At 36.8% G+C, this 6,195-nt stretch overlaps 1 pseudogene; it reads left to right on the forward strand.

Moving 5' to 3' along the window:
• The first annotated feature begins 1,459 nt into the window (after positions 1-1,459).
• LOC141425896 (vomeronasal type-1 receptor 43-like) lies at positions 1,460-5,975 on the forward strand (annotated as a pseudogene).
• The last annotated feature ends 220 nt before the right edge of the window (positions 5,976-6,195 follow it).

The following is a 6,195-nucleotide window of genomic DNA, read 5'->3' on the forward strand; positions in this document are numbered from 1 at the left end:
CTCTGCCTTCCCTCCAGGGATGTAGTATTGCTTTTGGCCCACTATTTTTCTAGACCATAGGTAGTTCTTTTCTAAGGATTTCAGTCATTGTCAAAAATGGGGATAAAGAGAAATATGTACAATTATGATAAATCATGTAGAATTTTTCATTCCATATCTGCTAGTATTCATCAGTAATAACACTTTTATGTATATAATCCTATAATTATTTTCCAAAAAAGTGAAAATACATGCAGAAATAGAGAGATAAACAGTACTTATAAATGAATGTGCCTGCTAAATACCTAATATATGCAATTAAGATGACTTATCAATAAAATAATATGAAAATTTTAATTTTATTAAGTGGATGGAAAATTAAGCTTCAAATTTAGTATATGATCCATTAGTGTTTGACTTTTGACAAATAACATTATAGTTTTGAACTTTTTCTTTTTTAATTGATTTTTTTATTGTTGTGCTGGGTGGGGGTACATTGTGGCATTTACAAATACTGAACTTTTTCTTTCAGGATGTTGAAAAGATTCAAGTGGTTCACTCTATGTGCCATTGTGTGGAACTTTACCTGACATATACTAAGCATTATATAAGTTAAGCTATTATTAGTATTATAAGTGTTAAGACAATGGAGATGACCTATTATCTCAGGTGTACCTTCAGGTAATGAGGTCGCTGACCAGTTTATCTCCCAGGTCAGCATAATGTGGCTGTCACTTCTGGAAAAAGGACATTATTCTCATCCTGAATCTCAGCATTGTGCTCACATCTGCTTACAATCTTTTGCATCAAGTTCCTTGTTGGCAGTAGAATGAATACTAGACAGAAAGATCATTCTTCAGTATAATGAATTAGAGGTATTCTTTAAGTATTATATTATAGCATTGCTTTTGTGAAAGGGGCCATTAATGAGCCCATCTAGTCTTTAGGTCCCTTTTGTTATTTAATAAAGAATAAAAAATATGTCAAAGACCCCAAACTGACAATATGAATAGGTAGAGCCAGATGAAACTTATCCTGTGCAAATCTTAGACTGAGACTTGTTCTGAGAGTAGAGTTCCCAGTACTGAACATCATTTATTGTATTCACATATTTAAAGAAGGACTTGAGAAGTGACTTACAAGTGACTTATTCTCTTTCTGAGCAGCTGGTACCCATGCTGAATCACAGCTTGGAACTTTGGGGACTTTAAGTCTAGAGAAATAGAAGCTCTACATACAGAAACTTGTTTTGTTGTTCACTTTCTTCTCCACTACCTTCTATTAAGATAATTAAATGCCAATTAAGCCTGATACAGCTTCTGAGCCAATCAAAGGCTATGGAAGGGATGGGGAAGTTTTCCTTTAGGGACAGAAATCAGCTGAGGGTTTGCTTCTCCCTGACAGGAGACGACTGTGAAAACTGAAGTCTCGGTGGCAGGTTATGGTAGACAAGACCCCTACAAATCCCAAAGGTACAACTATGACTTTGGAAGCTGTACCTCGCTTCCAAAGTACTAAGACTAACCTAGTTCTTGTCTGCATCACAGCTACAAAGGTGAGTAGATCTGACTCTTTGATTTATTCATATGTGCCGTGTAAATGTCCCTCAGAAGCATAAATGTTATTCTTACTTTTATTAAACCAGGGAGTAGAGGAGGGGGGTCTGTGAAACTTAGCACCATCACTGTTCAAGTCCATGGGGCCAGAAAGATGAAGGGGACCACTTCCTAAAGATAGGACCTCAGAAATCCTTAGTATTTCTGTCCCTGGATCAAATACCTGATAGTGCTCTGGGATGGGTCTTTGCATAAAGTTGCCTCCCTGGTTTCTTCAAAGAATCAAAAAGATATGGGAACTTTTCAAAATCTATGAAAAATTATTTTTTCCTTCTGCCTCCAGTTTTACCTGCAGTATAATTATGTAAGCTTAAATAAATTTATACATTTTTTTTTTGGTGGGACTGGGATTTGAACTCACACTTCCAGTCCACTTTGCTCTGATTATTTTGGAGATGGGCATCTTGGGAACTATCTGCCCAGGATGGCCTCAATCTGCAACTCTCCCAATCTCAGCCTCCCACATAGCTAGGATTATAGGTGTGAGCCACCGGCACTGGAATCTTGGTGCATTTCTGTACTTGCCAACTTTGCCTTTTCTCTTGCATTGCTAATTCCCCTCTAAATCTCCCTATCTTAATAATTTAACATTATGCTACATTTTTAATCCACTACATTTATTTTATGACTATTTGATGGTGAGAACTATTAACAAATATTAAGATTAAAAATTATATTGGATCTTTTGAGAATTCCTGGTATGAGTTTGTGATGCTGTAAGTTACTATAACCTGACGTAACTCACTCTAATTTTACCCTGTTAGTATAGAGCCAGGAGTGATGATCTTACTTTTAGTAGAGAAAACTGGACCTAGGTGTGTGCACTTGCCTGCCTCAACTGTTGGGTGTTAGGTGCAGATGGGGCATCATCCATCTATCTGAATGCAAAACCTGCCTTTTAAACTGATTTCCTATAGAATTTCTAAGAACAATCCGGGAGAGTATTCACTGCTTTCTCTTCTGACATTCGTTAGTCAGAAATAAAGAGAAGTCTCTAAATAGTTGACTCAGAAGATGGTTCCAAAAATGATTCAGAGCTTTGGAATTTGAAGAAAGAAAAAGAAGACTGAAATAAATGGGAGGTCCTAGGTAAGCAAACACATTAAAAAACCAAACAAGAAGATATTTGATAAGTTGACTGCAGTCATTTTAACAGATTCCAGTCTCTGACTAAACACTTAATGTTTTTTTCCAAATTTGTTAGTGAAAGTTGTTGTACTTGCCTTCAAGGTTTGTAGCATATTTCATTATGGGCGAGGTATGTAGAATGGTGTCTGACTTTCTATAGCATTGGTACTGGCAATAATTGTGCCAATCTTCAGGGGAGAGCTTGAAAGGCAATAACTGATATTTTAGAGTCATGAGGCTATTAGCATCAAACATGGAAATAAGCCTAGGTTTATACAGTTGAAGTTCCCAGAGAAAAAGTCAGACAAAGAATCTAAAACAATTCTGTAATATTTAGGAGAGAGGGGAGGAGACAGCTAACAGAAAGGCATTCCAAGTATACAGAACATTTGCATGTATTGGTTCAAACATCCTAATTTATTTTATTCTGTAGAAATGGTTTATTATTTTATATAAACTCTTAGGTGAGAAATGAGATTGGAGCTCTTACATGCAAAAGAATAATAGTCTATCCAGGCCTGAAGTCTAAAACTGAGTGTGGACTGATAAGCACCATGCAGCCTGTTTGGAAAAAGAACACAGATACAGCAGGCTGTAAGGTAACTGAAATCATTGTTTCTTCCAAGGTCATGCAACAGCTGTAAAATGCTCCCATATTTTAATGATCTCTTTTCTTATTAATGATGCCCCACCTTATGTTGTTGCACATAGCCAATAGTGCAATAAATTATGAACTGCACTTATCACATGAGAGCACATAACACAGGCTTAATACCCTTCTCCCGATCCACTTTGATAAACATCAACACATCAAGAACTGATCTAGACCTCCCTTAGAGGCTCTTGAGGTCATTCTTGGAACTCAGACTTCTCCTCCTGGTTAACATTCTCTGATTCCTCTAGGACATTCTCAGGGCTTCAGCCTGTGAGTTATCTGATTTTTTTCAAGTGAGGTACTTCTTCTTGAATGTCTTAGACTGACTCACCTTTAAGTGCTGGATCATATCTGCAAACATTTTGCAATTTGACTTAATATTGAGGACTAAGAAAAATTAACTGAGGTATTTGTGAGTAGTGAAATCACAGGATCAGCTGAGGGTTTAGAAATATAGAAATAATAATACAGAGACAGCAAAGATATAAAGCCTTGAAGCAAAATTAAGACTATGAAATTGTTATACTTATCAAGATGTTAAGAAACAAATACTGAAGAAAATAAGATACACTGTGTAAGTCGAAATATGGGTATATTTGAGAGATGTTAAAGATGATGAAGCAATAGGAATTCACAAATGTCTGTTTGTGGGGTAGGGTAATGCAGACAGGTTAACCATAACTTGAAATTGGATGATGAGAATACAATAGAATGAAATAAAAAGCACAGGGAGAGATTCTGGTTGGAGAAATTTAGGGTTCAATTTAAACTTGCTGGGATGTAATTACATTAAATGTATAAGGATTTAGGAAAGTAGGAAGGTTATACTATTATGAACTCAAAAATATCAAAATAGAACATGTAGACTTTGAATTAAATTGTTCACAAGGCATTTTAGGCTAGCTAGAAGGACCACAAAGAGTGCCACAGAAAGAGTAAAAGAATCCTTTGGATCAAAGCTGTCCCATTATATGATTGTCTCTTATATCCCAGAAAAGTGCTATAATGTGAAATTTTTTTTACACATGCATAAAAACATTACTAATAGTTTTCATCAAAAAAGTGATTGCTGGATTCATTTTTCTGCCTATGGAGAAATGTTTTTGAGTGTTTTCAAAGGTACATTCTTTATCTTTGCAACTAGAGTTAGCATTATGGGGAACATCTTCGTTTTTATGAATTACATGTGCAAGTTTGAAGGCATTGAGAAGAAATCTATACACCTTATCTTCATCCACTCGATTCTTTTTTTTTTTTTTTCTCACTCTCCTGTCTGAATTACAGCTTAGTAGCTACCCTGACTGGACTTCACCTTCCTGGTGTTCCAGGGCAGTGAAACCTCACCTGTGGAATATCCCATATCCTTGATTCAGGGAATTCTTTGGATGATCATTTATTATAAGGACTAAACAAAAAAAAATGAGTGATTATGTATCATTATACCTAGGATATACCTGGTATCCTTGTAAGTCAGTGTCCTAAATCAACCAATTATCCTGGAAATATTTACTAAGAAAAGACATTGAGTGTCTACTATTTTTCAAGTGTTTTTGTGTGTGTGTGTGTGTGTGTGTGTACATATATATTTTTTCTTTTTTTTTGCTGTGCTCCTTCTTGGCCCTCAAGGTGCACATCTGCTCCAAAACTTGCTGCATCTTCTGCTCCCACACTGCCCTGTCTCCTTTCAGACTCTCAGAGTCTGCTCTCTCTCCACCTGTAACTGTTTCAGCACAACCCATTGCAAAATACCCACTCCTCATGCTTCCCTGATCCCGGTAGTGTATCTGACCCCCTCCCAGCTGGATCCAGTTCAAGTCTCCTACTTCCCAGCTGCTACTTGTTCAGCACCCCATCTTACCCATTCCCCTGCTCTCAGCCCAGTTCACTTTCCTCTACTAATTCCTGTCCAGGACTGACTGATGTTCCCATGGGGTCTTCTGGTCCACTGTGAGTCTGGTCCCCTCAAAAACCCCTCTTCATTCCAACACAGCCCATTAAATATATTATAATGCTTGTTTCCAAAGGAATGCCAAATACGATAGCAGCTTTGGGGCTGGTGAACTTTCTGGATGATATAGACTATAAAATTGTTTATTTGCCTGGAGTGGCCCAAGGCCTTTCAATCTGTACCAACAGTCTCCTCTCAGTGGTCCATGCCATCACCACAGTCCCAGAGACTCCATGTGGAGGAGACTCAAGCTGAGGTCATCATGGCATGTCCTTCCTTTGTTGCTATTCTTTTGGATACTCTATTCCTTGATCATCATGAATTTATTGTATTACATTAAAACTACCAGGAACATGAACATATCACAAATTAGTAAAAGTGACAAATATCGTTACTTTCTACTAGAAAACTGAATCATAAGATGGATTTTTCTCACTTTCCTGGTCTAAGAGATACTGTTTTTCAGGGTGTCATGTATACAGCCAGTAGCTACATTGTATTTATTCTCCACAAACACCTCCAGCATGTCTTCTACCTTCAGAACTCCAAGTTTCTCTACAGTACTCCCTCCTGGGCTAAAAGTGTCCTCCTTTTAATGCTTTGCTTTCTTTTCTTTTACTGGACAGATAATTTAATTTCTTTAATTTAACTTTATCCTTAGATGATGATTCCATAATACTAATGTTCCAGAATTTCTAACCCTTGGTTATACAGTTCTCAGTTCATTTTTGCTGATTCACAGAAATGGACCTCTGACTGAATGTTGTTATCTTCATTGGAACAGCAAGACATGAGAAAAGTTCTGTTCTATGTATTTCACTGATTGTATAATTTTCAGCATTTTTCATTTTTGGTTTTTTTCCCCTGCT

The sequence above is a fragment of the Castor canadensis genome, chromosome 8, assembly GCF_047511655.1.
Source record: "Castor canadensis chromosome 8, mCasCan1.hap1v2, whole genome shotgun sequence".
Classification (NCBI taxonomy): domain Eukaryota; kingdom Metazoa; phylum Chordata; class Mammalia; order Rodentia; family Castoridae; genus Castor; species Castor canadensis.